This window comes from Zootoca vivipara, chromosome 9, assembly GCF_963506605.1.
Source record: "Zootoca vivipara chromosome 9, rZooViv1.1, whole genome shotgun sequence".
NCBI classification, from domain to species: Eukaryota; Metazoa; Chordata; class Lepidosauria; order Squamata; family Lacertidae; genus Zootoca; species Zootoca vivipara.
In genome coordinates, this window is record NC_083284.1 from 4,204,014 (window position 1) to 4,224,252 (window position 20,239).

A 20,239-nucleotide genomic window follows, 5' to 3' on the forward strand; every position below is an offset into this window, starting at 1 on the left:
ATGCAGATGGCCGTACAATAGAGATTTCCCTGAGCTTTGACTCCTGTGATGAATTTTTAAGGGTCTGTTGGCCGGGGATCCCCAGAGGAATGGCAGACAGAGACACACTCTGAGCAAAAACAAAGCCTATTATTGGCACAACACACACAGGGACAAATCTCTCTGAAGGAGAACTGCAATGTGTTTTTTTACCTTTATAAATGAAGAACATTCTTATGCATGGGTAGGCAAACTAAGTCCTGGAGACTGGATCCGGCCCAATCGCCTTCTAAATCCGGCCTACGGACGGTCCGGGAATCAGCATGTTTTTTACATGAGTAGAATGTGTGCTTTTATTTAAAATGCATCTCTGGGTTATGTGTGGGGCATAGGAAATCATTCATATTTTTCCCCCAAAATATAATCCGGCCCCCCAGAAGGTCTGAAGGACAGAGGATCGGCCCCCTGCTGAAAAAGTTTGCTGACCCCCTGTCCTCATGCATTTCTATGATATACACGTGTCTCCTATCAGACCACCATATGGTTAGAACAAAACCTTTTATAACCATTACAACACACAGTAGCAAGGCAAAACCAATCAGGGATTTTTCACAAAGCCGTCACATCCTTCCTTTATTCGTTAACTTTTGATTAAATGCCGCTATTCCTCAACATCCTCATTAATTAACTAATGATTAAGTGCAGCGGTTCTCCGTGGCTGACTCCATTCTTTTCTATTGACTTATGATTGATATAGTCGTTCTAACCCGATGAATTCCTTGCGTTCTGCCAGAGCATGGGAAATCTGGTTGCTATAGTCGCTATCTATAAACATCAGTCTACTGAAAAGGGCTAGCTGAAGTTCATGTGCCTATGGCTAAGCTAAACAAGAAAACAGCTAAACAAGATAAAACAAGAAAACAGAGCTTTTTCCCTTCACCTGCATTGCAGGGGGTTGGACTAGATGACCCATGGGGTCCCTCTTCCAACTCTACAGTTCTATAATCACAGAATATTTTATACAGTCAATTAATACAAGAGAGACTAAGGATCTGACTTGGCAGAGGGCAGTTTCCTATATTCCTATGCTTAGGAGGAATACAGTACATAAGAAATGCAGCCAGCCAGATTCAATCCTGAGGAAACTTAGATGGGATACTTTTGAACCTCACTAACATTCCTCCCCCCCCCCCCCCCGCCACCCAAACCCATCACCTAAATAGCATCCTTATGGCTGGTACCCTAATTTACATATCCTTGGGGAATTGTTTCTCTTCAACTTGCCTTTGGGTTGATTAACATTCTATGGGTCTTAAAATGTGTTTGTGAAATGGTGTGTGTGCTATTGGTTTGCTGTTGTTGTTGTTGTTTAGTCGTTTAGTCGTGTCCGACTCTTCGTGACCCCATGGACCATAGCACGCCAGGCACTCCTGTCTTGCACCGCCTCCCGCAGTTTGGTCAGACTCATGTTGGTAGCTTCGAGAACACTGTCCAACCATCTTGTCCTCTGTCGTCCCCTTTTCCTAGTGTCCTCAGTCTTTCCCAACATCAGGGTCTTTTCCAAGGAGTCTTCTCTTCTCACGAGGTGGCCAAAGTATTGGAGCCTCAGCTTCAGGATCTGTCCTTCCAGTGAGCACTCAGGGCTGATTTCCTTCAGAATGGATAGGTTTGATCTTCTTGCAGTCCATGGGACTCTCAAGAGTCTCCTCCAGCACCATAATTCAAAAGCATCCATTCTTCGGCGATCAGCCTTCTTTATGGTCCAGCTCTCACTTCCATACATCACTACTGGGAAAACCAGAGCTTTAACTATACAGACCTTTGTCGGCAAGGTGATGTCTCTGCTTTTTAAGATGCTGTCTAGGTTTGTCATTGCTTTTCTCCCAAGAAGCAGGCGTCTTTTAATTTCGTGACTGCTGTCACCATCTGCAGTGATCAAGGAGCCCAAGAAAGTAAAATCTCTCACTGCCTCCATTTCTTCCCCTTCTATTTGCCAGGAGGTGATGGGACCAGTGGCCATGATCTTGGTTTTTTTGATGTTGAGCTTCAGACCATATTTTGCGCTCTCCTCTTTCACCCTCATTAAAAGGTTCTTTAATTCCTCCTCACTTTCTGCCATCAAGGTTGTGTCATCTGCATATCTGAGGTTGTTGATATTTCTTCCGGCAATCTTAATTCTTAATCCCAAGCTATTGGTTTGTTTTAGTTTTATTATGTATTTTGCATTCTCAGTTTTGTGTTTTGTTTTGTTTTGTGAACTGCCCTGGGATCTTCAGATGAAGGGTGGAATAGAAATTTCAATAATAATAACTTTGTGTTGTTGGTCCCACTGGTCATAAACAAAAAATACAGTTGGCAGAACTTGGCATAGTAGACAAATCTGTCCTCTATTCGCCAAGGAAGAGGCATTATCAGAGTTTAAGAACATAGGCTACATCCAGACTGTACAGGCAATGTTGAAATCATAGAATCAGAGATGGAAGAGACCACAAGGGCCATCCAGTCCAACCCCCTGCCAAGCAGGAAACGCCATCAAAGCATTCTTGACACATGCCTGTCAAGCCTCTGCTTAAAGACCTCCAAAGGAGACTCTACCACACTCCTTGGTAGCAAATTCCACTGCCGAACAGCTCTTACTGTCAGGAAGTTCTTCCTAATGTTTAGGTGGAATCTTCTTTCTTGTAGTTTGAATCCATTGCTCCGTGTCCGCTTCTCTGGAGCAGCAGAAAACAACCTTTCTCCCTCCTCTATATGACATCTTTTCATATATTTGAACATGGCTATCATATCACCCCTTAACCTTCTCTTCTCCAGGCTAAACATACCCAGCTCCCTAAGCCGTTCCTCATAAGGCATCGTTTTCAGGCCTTTTACCATTTTGGTTGCCCTCTTCTGGACACGTTCCAGCTCGTCAGTATCCTTCTTGAACTGTGGTGCCCAGAACTGAACACAGTACTCCAGGTGAGGTCTGACCAGAGCAGAATACAGTGGTACTATTACTTCCCTTGATCTAGATGCTATACTCCTATTGATGCAGCCAAGAATTGCATTGGCTTTTTTAGCTGCTGCATCACACTGCTGACTCATGTCAAGTGTGTGGTCTACCAAGACTCCTAGATCCTTTTCACATGTACTGCTCTCAAGCCAGGTGTCTCCCATCCTGTATTCGTGCCTTTCATTTTTTTTTTGCCCAAGTGTAGTACTTTACATTTCTCCTTGTTAAAATTCATCTTGTTTGCTTTGGCCCAGTTGTCTAATCTGTTAAGGTCATTTTGAAGTGTGATCCTGTCCTCTGGGGTATTAGCCACCCCTCCCAATTTGGTATCATCTGCAAACTTGCTCAGGATGCCCTCAAGCCCATCATCCAAGTCATTGATAAAGATGTTGAATAAGACTGGGCCCAAGACAGAACCCTGTGGCACCCCACTAGTCACTACTCTCCAGGATGAGAAGGAGCCATTGATGAGCACCCTTTCGGTTCGGTCAGTCAGCCAGTTACCAATCCACTGAATTGTAGCATTGTCTAGCCCACATTTTACCAGCTTCTTTGCAAGAATATCATGGGGCACCTTGTCAAAGGCCTTGCTGAAATCAAGATAGGCTACATCCACAGTGTTCCCTTCATCTACCAGGCTTGTAATTCTGTCGAAAAATGAGATCAGATTAGTCTGACATGACTTATTTTTCAGAAACCCATGAAGGGATTAAACCCATTTAATCCCAACAACCTTGTGAGGTAGGTTAGGCTAAGTGGCATTGACTGGCCCAAGTTCACACCCAGTGAGTTTCATGGCTGAGTGGGGATTCGAACCCAGATCTCCCAGGTCCAAGTCTGACACTCCTACCACTACACCACCGGCTCCTATCGAGCCAATTCTGAGACTTATGACTGTACAGTATATGGGATTTTTGACCTTGCAAGAATGTAAATAAAAAAGGAGACTGGAGCCATCCCCTGGTGTGTTTTGGAAAAGCACAAGGAAGCTAACTTTGGGATTAAAAAACTGTTTTGCCTGTTACTTGGACTTCTTGCCAAGCAGATTCAACGAAAACTATGTTGTAAGTCGCAATAACGGGAGCAGAAGAGTTTGGTATTATTATTATTCTGATAAAATTTGGGGTTGGGGAGACTGTTGGATACCACTCCCTTGGAAAGATGGGCTATTTTACCATGTTTCCCCCTTTTTAAGACGTAGTCAGAAAGTAAGCCATGGCAGCATTTTTTAGCATTAGTGAGATCTAAGACACCCCCCGAAAATAAGACATACCTCCATGCGAGACCGCCGAGCGCCCCAGCCAGCCAGAGGGGCCTGGAACCGGCTGCTGTTGCTGCAGAGAACGCATGGAGCGCCCTGCAGCGCCTGGTCTCTTCTTTTCTTTTCTTTTTTTTGGGCTGCCCGAGGCCTGCCGCCCCACCACCAGAAACGGCGGTTGCAGAGCGGAGCGCTCCGAAGCAGCGAGCGCTCGGAGCGCCCTACAGCGCCTGGCTTCTTCTTTTGCGGGGGGGGGGAGCTGCCCGAGGCCTGCCGCCCCGCCGCCGTAACCGGCGGCTGCAGAGCGGAGCGCTCCGAAGCGCCGAGCGCTCGGAGCGCCCTGCAGCGCCTGGCCTCTTCTTTTTTGTGGGGGGAGGAGCTGCCCGAGGCCTGCCGCCCCGCCGCCGTAACCGGCGGCTGCAGAGCGGAGCACTCCGAAGCGCCGAGCGCTCGGAGCGCCCTGCAGCGCCTGGCCTCTTCTCTTTTTGTTTGGCTGCCCGAGGCCGGCGGCTGCAGAGTGGAGCGCTCCGAAGCGCCGAGCGCTCGGAGCGCCCTGCAGCGCCTGGCCTCTTCTTTTGGGGGGAGAGCTGCCCGAGACCTGCCCCCCGCCACCGGAAGCTGCGACTGCAGGGCGGAGCGCTCCGAAGCGCCAAGCGCTCGGAGCGCCCTGCAGCGTCTGGCCCCTTCTTTTGGGGGGAGAGGTGCCCGAGGCCTGCCCCCCGCCGCCGGAAGCGGCGACTGCAGGGCGGAGCACTCCGAAGCGCCGAGCGCTCGGAGCGCCCTGCAGCGCCTGGCCCCTTCTTTTGGGGGGAGAGCTGCCCGAGGCCTGCCCCCCGCCGCCGTAACCGGCGACTGCAGGGCGGAGCGCTCCGAAGCGCCGAGCGCTCGGAGCGCCCTGCAGCGCCTGGCCCCTTCTTTTGGGGGGAGAGCTGCCCGAGGCCTGCCCCCCGCCGCCGGAAGCGGCGGCTGCAGAGCGGAGCGCTCCGAAGCGGCGAGCGCTCGGAGCGCCCTGCAGTGCCTGGCCTCTTCTTTTGGGGGGAGAGCTGCCCGAGGCCTGCCCCCCGCCGCCGGAACCGGCGGTCTGCAGCGCTGAGCGCCCGGAGCGCCCAGCAGTGCTGGGCGGAGCGCCGAGCCAGCAGCCTGCCGCCTCGGTGCCGCGCAGAGCGCCCAGCAGCACCCCGAACCAGTGGCCTGGCCCCTCCGAGGAGGCCTTAAGGTACCGTACAAGACATCCCCTGAAAATAAGACACCGTGTTCTTTTTTGAGTAAAAAAAGTTATAAGACGGTGTCTTAAAAAAGGGGAAACACGGTATTTATTCTTCTTTCATAAAAGTTTATGTCTCACACACAGAGTCCTGTCTCTCTGCCTTCTTTAATGGCCCATCACTCAAGCAATGACCTCAACACAGGAACGAGCTTGGTTTACAGTATATGCTAACATTTGCTAGGAGTATATGCATTTTAAAAATATTATTTTTTCAGTTCTTAAAAAATATTTTGACAATAGAAATCCAGTATTACAATAAACAAAAATATTCTGACTTCCCCCACTCCAATCCCTTTTGGGGTTTCTAATTTTATTTTAACCCTGCATTTTCTTCATTATTCCAAGTATTAATTACCCCTTGGTTTCCTTTTAAGTTCTATTTTACCAGTTTGCTTTAAATTCGTCCTGCTAACAAACTTATGTGTGCACAATAACATTTCAAATAATCTACCATTTCCCCCCAGTCTCTGATAAAGTTTTCTCCTCTTGATTCCTTATTGCTCCCGTTAGTTTTGCCATTTCGGCATAGTCCATAAATTTATTCTTCCACTTCACCTTGGTTGGTACCAGTGTTCAAAACTCCCATTGTTCTAGCCGCATTTTGCGACAGGGAATTGCATTAGCGCGAGCAGTTTCTGAGCTCTGAGCGCAGTACTGCGCCTAAGATTTCAGATTAAAACTGCAGAGCGGAAGGAAAGGAGGACCTTTTTCTGCCTCCCCATTTCCAGCTACTCTCTGAAGAATGCAGAAGAGACATAGCTGCCAAGTTTTCGCTTTTCTCGTGAGGAAGCCTATTCAGCATAAGGGAAAATCCCTGTAAAAAGGGATAACTTGGCAGCTATGAAGAGACCCTCTTAAGAATATATTGGTGGGGGGACGGTTGGAGCAGCTACCATTTCGGAGAAGCACGATGACACAAATGTGTGCGTAAAGTCGTGCGTAAAGTCGAGGGCCACTTTCTTTGCACCCTGCGAGCGCTTCTGGCTTCATCGGACGATGCGGATTTGGCGAAGACCAAATTAGGCGAAGCTTGCGTCCAAACCATGGAAACGCGATCGGCGCCTCCCATCGCTTTCGGTTTCGTTTGCTCGAAAACCTCCGACGGCGGGTGCCCTTTTCATAGCCCTGGAGTTGGTTTCGTTTCACAGCAAGGTTTTGGGGGAGGGGGTGCGTAGGTGTCTGCATATGGATGAAACGATTTCCGGGAAAGGCTTTGCTGAAAACTGACACCAGTTGCTGGAAATTCCCAAAGTTCCCAGGGCTCTCCAGGAACATCTCCAAAGGGAAAGGGCGCGCGCGCGCCTGCTTCCCTCACGTTGCTTTTTTGTTCTGCGCGCTTTGCAAGAAAACTCCGCGAAGTTTGCGGCGCTGCATGGAAAGGGGGCCGACCCCTGAGTCGCCGCCTCCCTGAATTGCAATTCAGCGGGTTTGTTAGTCCGGTCCTATCCGAACCCAGGTGTCCTGGGAGAAGGGCTGCTGGAACCATTGGCCAGAATGGAGGAAACTCCGAAGCCACAATTGGGTTCATGAGCATCCTTAACTGCCTTCCAAGAGCAGAGATGTGCGTCCTCGGTGCTGAAATGTGTGTGGGACAGAGACAGATTTATGGATACTAACAAGCCACACACAGGGAGAAAGAGGGGAAATTGGGAATTTCCAGGAAGAAAGGTTGAACAAAAAGTGCCTGTGTAATCTTTGCAGCTGCAGACTCCCCTGATAAGACATCGAATACTGTACATGCCTGTTTCCCTACATTGCAACAAAAGGGAGGCATTTCTCACCCCCCCCCCCGAAGTTCTTGGAATGGCCCTCTGAATATTCTGGTTTATGGCAACAAGGACAAGACAGGCTGCAGTGACAGCGTTGGTCGGTGAATAAATATTGATTTTAAACTCTGGATCATAGATTTTAGCAGAAGGAGTGTTATTTTTTAATGTAAATAAGTACATTGGGGAATTTTTAATTTTGTTAACCGCATCCGCCCCTTTATGCTGATGTAGTACATGTTGCTGATGTTATTTCTGTTCTCTGGTCTTTGACCACAATAAAGATTGTTTAATTGATTGTGACTTGACTATTGATCATTACAAAGCTGGTTTGTGTTTTTTATAGAATTGACACCATGATGCTAACAGGATAGGTAATGAAAAACCACTTGAAAAGTATAGAAAGTTGAGGTTTTCCGGAAGAAAGTTTATATCAATGAAGGGAACAGGGATGTTTATTCACACTCTTCCCTCGCTTCACCTTCCTAAAACTTATTTATTTATTTAAAAATATTACATACCACAATATTTTTTTCCTATGTTTTAGCTCTCTCTCTAGTTTATCTGTAGGCCGCCTTGAGTCCCTCTCAGGGAAGAAGGGAAGGTATAAATAAATATATGATGATAAGAATAATTTACTAAAAATATCAGAGCAGTTTACAATTGTGCATAAAAGCACACAATAAAAAACATTAAAAAGTTAAAGTCAGAAATGAGCTAACTGCTATGGAAGGAAAGAGGCAGTCTTAATTGCCTGCATAAGCTTAATGGAATATAAAAGTTTTCAGCAGTAGGCGTTTTGCATTGAAACAGAAGGCACCTGCTGAATCTCTTTTGAAATAGATTTCCACAATACTGGACCAATGGCGCTAAAGGACTCAGTTTCTTGTTGTCTAATGAGTATTGCCAACTTGAGGAAAGACCAACCTATCGTTGCCTTTGCCAATGCCCAGATCTTAAAATCAGAGAATGGTAGAGCTGGCAGGAATCTCAGCTAAAGCATCTATGGCAGATGACCATCCAACCTCTGCTTAAAAACCTCCAAGGAAGGAGAGTCTACCACCTCCCAAGGGAGACCGTTGCACTGCTGAACAGCTCTTACTGTCAGAAAGTTATTCCTGATGTTCAGTCGGAATCTCCTTCCTTGTAGCTTGATGCCATTGGTTCAAGTCCTACCCTTCAGAGCAGGAGTAAACAAGCTTGCTCCATCTTCCATGGGACAGCCCTTTAGACTTTTGAAGGTGGCTTTTGTTGTTGTTGCTTAGTCGTTCAGTCGTGTCTGACTCTTCGTGACCCCAAGGACCAGAGCACGCCAGGCACTCCTGTCTTGCACCGCCTCCCGCAGTTTGGTCAAACTCATGTTCGTAGCTTCGAGAACACTGTCCAACCATCTCATCCTCCGTCGTCCCCTTCTCCTTGTGCCCTCCATCTTTCCCAACATCAGGGTCTTTTCCAGGGAGCCTTCTCTTCTCATGAGGTGGACAAAGTATTGGAGCCTCAGCTTCACAATCTGTCCTTCCAGTGAGCACTAGGGGCTGATTTCCTTCAGAATGGATAGGTTTGATCTTCTTGCAAGCATTTGAAGATGGCTACCATACTATATCTACCAGGGATGCGGGTGGCGCTGTAGTCTAAACCACTGAGCCTAGGGCTTGCCGATCAGAAGGTCAGCGGTTCAAATCCCCACGACGGGGTGCGCTCCCGTTGCTCGGTCCCAGTTCCTGCCCACCTAGCAGTTTGAAAGCATGTCAAAGTGCAAGTAGATAAATAGGTACTGCTCTGGCGGGAAGGTAAACGGCGTTTCTTTGCACTGCCCTGGTTTCGCCAGAAGCGGCTTAGTCATGCTGGCCACATGACCCGGAAGCTGTCTGTGGACAAACGCCGGCTCCCTCAGCCTATAGAGAGAGGTGAGCGCAGCAACCCCAGAGTTGTCCATGACACGACCTAACGGTCAGGGGTACCTTTACTTTACCTTTACCATATCTCCTCTTAAGTCTCCTCTTCTCCAGACTAAACATACCCAGCTCCTTCAACCGTTCCTCAGAAGGCTTGGTTTCCAGACCCTTGATCATCTTGGTTGCCCTCCTCTGCACACCTTCCAGCTTGTCAATATCCTTCTTAAAATGTGGCGCCCAAAACTGGGCACAGGACTCCAGGTGTGGTCTGACCAAGGCAGAATTGAGCAGTACTTCCTCAGCCAGCACACAGGTGGGTTTCAGGTTGGCCAAGGCTGTTTGATGCTTCTCCTGTATCACAGAGGAGATCTTCGATTGAGGTTCCCCTTTTCCTCCTCTAGCTTTCCTGCAGCTTCTCTTTTGTTTTAAACCGGTTATTTCCCACACCTCTGATCAGATCCACCAGAGCTCTTGCAGTGTTTGAAATTAGCTAGGTGCTAGGCTCATTTTGCACCTGGCTTTCAATCACCTGCAACCAAGTCATAGCTGCCAAGTTATCCCTTTTTTTAAGGGATTTCCCCTTATGCTGAATAGGCTTCCTTGCGAGAAAAGGGAAAACTTGGCAGCTATGAACCAAGTGAAGGTGCCTGGTGACATCTCTCTCCTCTTGCTTAGGCCTGACCATCTTGGCTGTGAGTGCTGGCCTTACTGGCTTTCTCCCACCTGGCCTGGGAGGGTGGGGCCATGACGGACTCCAGCTGCAAAAGCTGAGGCTGCAAAACAGTCGCTTGGGCTCAGGTATTGCTTAGTGGCGTTTGTTGCAGGGTTTTGCTGCTGTTACTGATATTAATGTTTTGCATCCATATTTTTAGCTCTTGCCATGAGTTACATGGAAACTGTTTGATTTTGTTTACTTTTTGATGTGTTTTGCTTATGTGCCTCCTTTTGCAATTAATGGTTTAACTATGGAAAGGCAGCATACAAATCAAATGATGGGGGTGATGATGATGCCATTAGACAGGCTTTGCCTCATTGTCTCCTCCTTGTCTTGTCTGTCTTGCAGGAGAACAGTCTAGCCTGGCTGAGATGCAGCCATGAGAGGAGTCCCTTGGGAAATACACTATTTCTTCTCCAAAGAAGCCCAGAAGCTTCTGCACAACAAATTTGCCGTGGTCATGGGTGACCCCCGTGAGTATCTGACCAGAGCTGAGAAGGGAACGGTGCCCCTGAGAGAGCGTTTTGTTCCTCGTTCCAACAATTCCTGATTCACAGATGGGGTGCTTTGAATTTTGCTGGGAGCCCCCAAACCAGACCACTAACCCCTCAGTGTGTCCTCTGCCTCCAGATCTATCAAGCATAGTTTTAAAAAACAATCATATTTTTTATTAAAGATTTCTTGGTTTACAAAAGTATGTGCAATGTCTCTTTTTTCAAGTTACATTTTCTACAGATCAGTTTCATTAGTTGAGACATTAGTGTTACATTAGGGAGAAAAGGGGGAAGGAGGTAGCAATTGTTCGGTTTCTGATAATTGGTTCTCATGGGAAACTTACAGATTCTTGCTTCACACAATTAACTCAAGGCAGTGTCAATTTACTCTTGGCAGAAAGCCAAGGTCTGCCTGGCCTGGCAACAACTCTCTGATTGGTTAATGACCAGCACTGAACTCTGTTATCTAGGAATGCTAGCACAGTTGTTTCTTGTGGGTGTTAGGAGTAGGAGTGCTGCGTATGGTTGGAGAGAGAGAGAGAGAGAGAGAGAGAGAGAGAGAGAGAGAGAGAGAGAGAGAGAGAGAGAGAGAAAGAGAAAGCATTTATTTTGCTTTGCTTTGTATGCAGAAACTCTGCTGGTTTTATTTTCTTTTAATAAATCCTGTAAATAGTTATTCTGTGTCTAGCCGATTAGTCATTTCCACCTCAACTAGCTTCTGCACTGTGCAGGAAAACTCTGCTACGTTTGGGCTAAAGCCACTAGAGCTATGCCTGACACTTCAAAATACTACTCCAAAATCCCACAAGCCCCCTAGACGTACTCAAAAAACAATGGGAGGACGACAAAAGCTGTGAGATTAACCCTACTCAGTGGACCAAAATGTGGTCTAAACCTCCCTTTAAATCCATATCAGGGAAAGGGAAAGAACGCACTCTGAAACTCTTTCAAATAGTACCTAACACCACGTAAACTAGTGCTAATATGCCCAGGATCCTCACCAAACTGCTGGAGAGGATGCACCTCCTGTAAAGGTGCTGAGGATGCTTTCCACGAGTAATGACACTGGGTCACCTTGCGTAATATCTACAAGGCTTTATTTACAACTATGTACAAGTCAGAGCAAAAAAGATCATGACTGTTCAGTCCGAGTCAGAATCCGGAAGTGGCTGTTTTCGGGACTGCCTCCAGCAGAGTAGCCTTGGCGCCCTAAGGCCCTCTTTCCGTCGCTTCTCCGCCCTGCGTTGCTGGGCTCTCTGCTGACCCCTGGTGGTCCCCTGACACCTCCACAGGCACATACCTCCATGTGTGGTGGGAATGCCCCAAAATCCAACTCTTCTGGACAACAATCATATAAGAAATATGCAAAATAACTAAGCAAGTATTAGAAGTCACCCCAGAACTGGCCCTATCAAACATAGTTTTGCATTTATTTATTTTTATCTTGTTGAATTGGAAGCTTGATCTGTGGAAACAGAGCAAAAACTTGGTGAACTGAGGCTTGTCACCAGACAGTGTTATAAATATGTCTCTTAACTCCTTTGCTGTCTCCTTATGATACTTTTTCTACCCGGTGGCTAAACCACAAAGCTTTTCTCTTTGCTGTGGACATGCAATCAATCGCCCATTGCAGTACTCTGCATTGCTGCTTCCAGTTAAAGGCAGAGAATGTATGTTTGTGTGGATGGATGAGGGGGCTCACTCCACCAGACCGGAGGGTGTGGGGATGAGGCTCACTTGCATGAAATGCCAAGCCATAGTTAGCCAGAAAACATGGTCTTGCTTAAATGACAAACTGGCTTCGGATCTGTGGCAGTTAAACAGACCATGGTTCCAGGCTCACACGTAACGCTAAGCCATGGTTTAATGAACTACTACAACATATCCTGCCAACCAGAAGTGGCTTAGTCATGCTGGCCACATGACCCGGAAAAACTGTCTGCGGACAAACGTTGGCTCCCTTGGCCAGTAAAGTGAGATGAGCACCGCAACCTCAGAGTCGTTCGCGACTGGACTTAACGGTCAGGGGTCCCTTTACCTTTTTACTACTACATAACTTTCATGTTACTTTCAGTGCGGGTCTGCGACAAATGTCACACACACACTTCTCCTTAGGCTTTTGGAATAGTTGATGCCCTTTTACTCCTTAGATCAAGGAGTTTGCTGCCTGCTAACATTGTGACTTTGCTATCTGAAGCAGCGGTCGTGCAGTCTGCCTAATAAGCCAATCTTCTATTATTCCTCTTGCGCATGAGCTTCCTGGGGCATAAAGTTAAGGGTAAGCACATATTCATAACAAACACCCTTTCTAACTCCAGCAAAAAGTCATTAAGCTTCTCGGTAGTGCATAGGAGTGTTGGACGTTTGTGGGGGTTCAGAAAATCACTTTGTGCCCACCCAACACTCTCCCCATTTTATCCCACCGGTGCATTTGAGGACCAGGCATTTGGGAGAGCCTTTGGGGTGTGTGTGTCCTGGAGGCATTTCCTTGGCAGAGGATGTCCTTTGTGGCCGCCTCAGAGTCCTCATTGCCAATATGTGTCTTTTTCCCTTTGCAGTTTACCGGTCGATCTATGAAGACCTGATCTCCATCCTGCAGGTATGCTCACCTGGGAAGTGCTGATGGACAAGGTGTTGCGAATAACCTTGCATGAACCTTTCAAACACAGCACAGTTTTGGAAAATCCTCATCACGCAACCAGTCTTCTCAATTGTATCTATGTCATCCAGATTTGCGACCGTTGCCAACAGCAGCCTTAGTGCTTAAAAGCCAAAATTTCTGACATGCAGGTTCGGTTTTGTCTGTCCCGCAGAGCATGTCCGGTGGATGTGTTGAGCTTTTCCTTACAGATTTATGTGAACTTCCTTCCCTACCATCCCATCTGTCTGTCTGGAGACATAGAGGGCTTTTCTTCTTTCCCCTATACTGTGCCTCACTTGTTTAAGCAAAATAAAAAAATTCCTTCAGTAGCACCTTAAAGACCAACAAAGTTTTTATTTTGGTATGAGCTTTCGTGTGCATGCACACTTCGTCAGATACACTGAAACAGAATCCACCAAAGATATATGTTTCAGTGTATCTGACGAAGTGTGCATGCACACGAAAGCTCATACCAAAATAAAAACTTAGTTGGTCTTTAAGGTGCTACTGAAGGAATTTTTTTATTTTGTTTCGACTCAGACCAACACGGCTACCTACCTGTCACTTGTTTAAGTTAGCTTTTCTCTGGTTGTAACATTGACATCTTCCTCTCATGTCTTCTAAAGCACCATACTCACTACGGACCTTGAGGGTTTGAGCCAAAAAATGGTATCTAGATAGATTGGTGCCATATAATGGCCTACTGTGGAACAGCTGGACCAAGGCCTGGCCGCCTTATTGACCATTGGCCTGCCTTCCATCCCATCTGGGGAGAGAAGAGGGTCAGGCCGAGATAAATATCTGGCCGCCTTTGCAGCAAGCAGTCTGCTTATGAGCCGCAATTCTGGAATGAAGATTTATTCTGTTCCACAGCCTTTTGCATATTCCATTTATTCCATAAAAGTTGTACACCACTTGTTTTGTTTTCGTTTTTGTCTATTAAAAAAAAGCAGCAGCAGCAGCAGCAAACGCAACACTCTATTCTACCTAGCAGTGTTCACAGTGGATTAGCCAATCACGCGAGAACTACTAGAGATCTCTCTAGAATACAGTTACCAACCAACCCCAGAATTGTAGAGTTGAAAGGGTCCACAAGGGTCATATAGTCTAACCCCCTGCAAGGCAGAAATCTTTCACCCAAGGTGAGGTTTGAAACCACGAGTATCAAACCTCACCTTGTTTATTTTTAATCTTTGAGGCCTTTTGTCTGTTTCGTTTTGTGGTGGCTTGCGTGCCCTTGCAAAAAACCTCTTCCCACTTTACAGGTACAGAAACTGAGGAAGCGGAAAGAAGTCTGTGCTAGAGGTGGAGAATCAAAGCCAGGCTCCCCAAATATATAAACCCCCTTTTTTTGGGTGTGTGTGTGAGAGCCTTATTTGCAAAAGTGAAGGGTGGGGGGGTGGCGCTTCAAGGCCTGCAAACCCCATTTATTCATCTTCCTATCAAGTCTTTCGCAGCATTGTAGAATTGCAGGGTTGGAATCAAGAACTCCAAAGGGCATCCAGCCCAACCCTCACAGCTAAAGAATCCGTGACAGATGACCATCTAACCTCTGCTGAAAAACCTCCAGTGAAGGAGAGTCCGCCACCTTCTGAGGTCGTTTGTTCCCTTCTCGAATGGCTCTTGCGCTCAGAAAGTTCTTCCTGACATCAGTTGGAATCTCCTTTCTTGCAATCTGAATCCATTGCTTTGGCAGAAAACAAGCTTGCTCCATCTTGCATTGAGTAGCCCTTCAGATATTTGAAGATGGCTCTCCCTATTTCCCCGCAGTCTCCTCTTTCCCAGGCTAAACATACCCAGCTCTTTCAACCGTTCCTCATAAGGCTTGCCTTCCAGACCATTGATGGGAGTTGTAGTCCAGAAAAAAATATGTTGGTTTAAATGGAGCTTCCAGCTTCAGAGGCAGTCTACCTCTTCATGTTCCAGAAGCTGGGGCCAGAGCTGGCCAAGGTGGGATTCTCATGCCTTCGTGTCCTTTTGCAGGATCCTTGGAAGCCCTTTGCCCGGGGAGCAGGACTCTGGGATCGTTGGACCCATTTCCTTGACCTTGACTCGGAGCGCGGCTCCTTTAAGACCACGAGCAGCCGGGGATGCCCAAAGCGCGTTCCTTAAGTGCCATAATAAACGCGGCCAGCAGGGGGCGCTGACTTACCAATGGGGAGCGTTTTGGGAGAGCGGTTTGCCCTTTGCACGTGCTCAGGCGCTGCAGGCTGCAGTTGCAAGGGTTGCTAACGTCGGTAAGTGGATTGTAAGAGCCGAAGGGGATTCTTTGCAAAGCGGGGGGGGGGGAGAGGAAGTATGGTCGGTGGAGTGATTGATTGATTGATTGAATCCCACAGCGACTTACAAACAGTAAAAAAACAATAGCGTGATACAAAATAATTAACAAATCAGCAATAGAACAATTGCAACCCATAAAACTCTGTAAACAAAACTCTGTTAAGACAAATAAGCTAAACGTTACAGCAAAAGGAACCTCTGAGCCATTACTCTGGAAGGAAAACCTTATGAAGATGAGGGCTGTGGTTGAATGCAGACTTAATTCTGTGTCGGCGTGGGTGGGGTTGCCCTGTTACTTCCAGAGTAGCACAAATAGGGTTGCTGTGCTCCTCCTGCAGAGTAGAGAGAGAGAGAGAGAGAGAGATGTCCCTTGGGAGTATGTGCAGTTGCTGCTTAACAGGTTGCAAGCCTTGTATGTGTTGGTGGAAATAATCATTTCATAAACTACTTTTTTTTGGGGGGATGATTCTGTTTTATTTCAAGTCTGTGGCCTAGCCAAGCTCAAAGGCCCTGCAACTGCCTTTTACAGTACAGAACTAGCTGCTTTTAGTTACTGTAAATAAGAATCCAGAGAAGCATCCGGGTGGAAATTGGCTAAATGTCCGGGGAAATTTGGACGTATGGCAACCGACATTGGCTGTGTTGTTTTTTGCTGATTCCTAGCTCAAAAGGGGCAAACAACTTTGGGCAAAGCTGAAACAAACTTGTGGTCCTCCGATTGGTGGAATGAAATGACGTGTATAATCTAGAAGTGTACAAGAAACATTGCTTTGGATGCGGTTATTGCAGCCTCCTCGTTTTTGAGGCTGCCCTTTTGCCCATTTGCATTTCGGCAAAGCCTTGTCTTTTCACTTGGAGCCCGCATCATCCTTTCCTTTTGAGTTTCTGGGAGAAATACCTCCAGTCCAGGAACCTCTTTTTAAAGTTCTCCAACACACACACATTTTTAAAAAATCGATTTAACAAAAAAAACACCACACTGCTTGATTGTAATAAAACCACTGGGCGGATTACAAGGACTATTAAAATGAACTGTTAAAAGCAGTTTAAAACGTTTTAAGGATAATTAACGGTAAAAGAGATGAAATTGTAGCTCTGTGAGGTCAAGGAGCAAATTATACAGTACAGTAGTTCTTAGCCATGAGTAGGAGAAGCCATGGCTAAGATTATTTAAAATGTTTGGTGTGGATCTGACCTACTCAGAAGTAAGACCTGCTGAGTTTGGTGGGGGCTTACTCTCCAGTAAACAAACAGAAGATTGTGGCTTCAGTGATTTTTGGCCTTGGGTAGCCTCAGTTTGCTCTCCCTGGGAGAAGCCCAACAAGAGGAATTGGTTACAGGTAGGTAGCCGTGTTGGTCTGGATCGAAGTAAAATAAAAAAATTCCTTCAGTAGCACCTTAAAGACCAACTAAGTTTTTATTTTGGTATGAGCTTTCGTGTGCATGCACACTTCTTCAGATACAGTGAAATGGAAGTTTCCAGGCACTTATGTAGAGAAGGGGTGGGGAGGGGTGGGGATGGGGATGGGGAGGGGGGATCACTCAGAAGGGTGGTGGAAATGGGTGATTGACTGACTGATAGCTGTTGATGACCGCAAACGACTGCAAATGGTTTTGCATGAAAAAGCAAGGGTTGAGATGGCTGAAGATCGCTTATCATGTATAATGTGATAAGAACCCGATATCTCTGTTCAAACCAGGTCCCTCCATGGTTTTGAGCTTGGTGATAAGTTGCAATTCAGCAACTTCTCTTTCCAGTCTATTTCTGAAATTCTTTTGTAGTAAGACAGCTACTTTGAGATCTTGTATAGAATGTCCTGGGAGATTGAAGTGTTCTCCTACTGGTTTTTCTGTCTTCTGGTTCCTGATGTCAGATTTATGTCCATTTATCCTTTGGCGTAGGGTTTGGCCTGTTTGTCCAATATAGAGAGCTATATTGATCAGTCAGTCAATCACCCATTTCCACCACCCTTCTGAGTGATCCCCCCTCCCCCTCCCCATCCCCACCCCTCCCCACCCCTTCTCTACATAAGTGCCTGGAAACTTCCATTTCACTGTATCTGAAGAAGTGTGCATGCACACGAAAGCTCATACCAAAATAAAAACTTAGTTGGTCTTTAAGGTGCTACTGAAGGAATTTTTTTATTTTAAGAGGAATTGGGTTACTCCTGAACAAGTGCCTTGTGTATTGCAGCCATTTTCGGTGTCCTGTGTCTTGGATCTGCCCCCTTTCACTGCAAATGAAGGGCGTGGCACTTATATCCCACCTGGGATAAAGCTGGGGAGCCAGTTCTGCTTGCCCACGGGTTGCTTTTAAATGCAAGCAAGAGTTCCCCAACGTTTTCCTGCTGTTTGACTCTTTGGATTCCAGTGGATTGGGGCCTCAAGTAAGTACAGTATCTGCAGCACTCTCCGGAGTGCTTGCTAGGCTCTTGACCCCAGTTGAGAAAGAGTGGACTAGAGAGAGGCCAGAGGCACTTCAAATTGTCGGGTGCGTTTCCTGGCTCTGAAATTTGAGCATAAAATCCCAACAAATAAGCATAAAAGCCTTCCTGGGCTGTTAGGGTGTGTAGACCTTGCACTTAAAAAGAAAAGACCTTGGTGAGTCTCTGTTTTGCAGCCTGACCTACTTTACAGGGTGGTTGTGCATGCAAAATTAGGAAATCCTTACAGTTCCCACCTTGAGCTTTCTTGGAGGAGCTGGTGGCAGACGGGGGGGGGGGGTTTGACCTCCTCCCCAGGCTTTGTTTCCATTTCTGTTGCTGCATTTTGTCTGCATGTTTTGTGTGTTTTCATCAAAGGCATTTCAACGGTGGGCTTCTCGCAGTTCTCTCGGGTTCATTCCGTTTCTGCGGTTTTAGCAAATTTGTCACCAGGACTTCCAAACCCTCTTCCCCATGAAGCCGGACACTGGCACCCACAATCATGTATTTTGCCACCAGCTGAAAATGCTTCCTTTCCTCCAAAACATTTTTTATAGAATGGGTTTGATCCTGTGTTGGTTCATTATTTCTGTGTAATTTATAAACCTTCCTCTTTCCCAGACCTGGACTCAAGGATGCTTCCGACAGGCAGACAAAATGCAGATAAAACAAAACGGAAAGCAAATAAAACAGATAAAAGCTAAAAACATGTAGAAGTTTTTTTGTCCCCCCCCCCAAAAAAAAACCCCCAGTCTAATAGAATTAAAACAATATAAAATGATTTTTGTAGTTTTGCGGTGTGTTCAAATGTACAGCATTTACTTTACCCACCATGGTGATGCTGGTTTAGAAACCCTTCCAAATAATAATAATAAAATAATCAGTCTTCCTAGGGAGTAGCTCTTCCCAAGCATACATAATAAAAACAAGACAAACAAACAAACAAACCAATAATCCCTCTTCCTGCAACACATTTAAAAGGGCATGGGATGCCAATTAGCCAAAGGCCTGGTTGAAGAGGAAAGTTTTTGCCTTGCGCTTGAAGATGTACAGTATAATGAAGGTGCCAGGTGAATGTCTCTGGAGAGAGCATCCCACAAATGGGGAGCCATTGCAGAAAAGGCCCCGTTCTCATGTTGCCACCCTCCAAACCTCTCCAGGAGGAGGCACATGAAGAAGGGACTAGAATGATTGCAGAGTCTGGGTCAATTCATAGGGGGAGAGGCAGTGTTTGAATTATTGCAGTCCTGATTAAATCTCTTTAATCTGGACCTCAAATGAAGACGGCAATAATTCCATTTGGGCATGAATTGGACGGATTATCGAACTTAATCTGTTCCGGAAGTCTGTTCCAAAACCAAAGCGTTCCAAAACCAAGGTGCGCTTTCCCATAGAAAGTAATGCAAAATGGATTAATCTGTTCCAGACTTTTAAAAAACAACCCCTAAAAGAGCGATTTAACATGAATTTCACTATGTGACCATTGATCCATAAAATGAAAGCAAGAATCAATGTGCTGTACTGTAAAATAAGACAGTATTGTAGATTATAAAAATAATTATTTTTTCTTACCTGCACTGATGATAGTCATTGTTAGGATTGGGGGGGGGGGCTTTTGTCCATTTCTGCAGTCACACTATCAATCAATCAGTAGCTGAACTGGGCTCCACACTGTCACAAAAACAAATGACCTGAGAAAGCCTCAAAAAGCAAAAGCGCAAAATAGATAGCAAAAACAAAAGCAACAAACTTAATCCGTTCCGGAAGTCCGTTTGACTTCTGAAATGTTCGAAAACCAAGGCGCAGCTTCTGATTGGTGCAGGTGCCCTGGAAACAATAGCTGACAGCCGCATTGGACGTTCGGCTTCCGAAAAATGTTCGAAAACCGGAACACTTCTGGGTTTTCGGTGTTTGAGAACCAAGGTGTATGAGAACCAAGGTACGACTGTATAACGTTGCCTTTTGGATATCAAAGGCCAGAATGTTGGACACGTGTGAATGTACCAGTATGTGTCTCTTTGGCCACAACCCTACCTGTGAGTTGGAGAGGAGCTAGAGGCGGCGAGGGAAAACAGCACAGGGTGCAAATGCCATCGGCAGTTAAGCTGTGTCAGAAATTCAGATACATAAGCTAGGTGCTGTTCGCCAAGGGGCTGGACTAGATGGTCCTCGGGTGTCCCTCCCAACGCTATGATTCTATTACCTCTTTTTTTAAAAAAAAACAATTTTTTTGATGCTTTTGTTGTTGCTTTTAAATATATTTTTATTTTGCAATAATATAGTTGGTCTTTAAGGTGCTACTGAAGGAATTTTTTTATAGAAATAAGAAATAAACAAAAACAATAGAAAAAAGAAAAAGATAACAGACATACTTAAAGAAAAAATAAAATAGAAAAACACATATATACGGCTTGTATTTTTACAATTTGTCGAACTAAACTGATGCTCCGCCGAGCCTGTGACTTTCTTCCTTGTCTACATTGGTTTCATTCTGTATCTTCTTTGTTTCGCTTTCCCATGTTTACC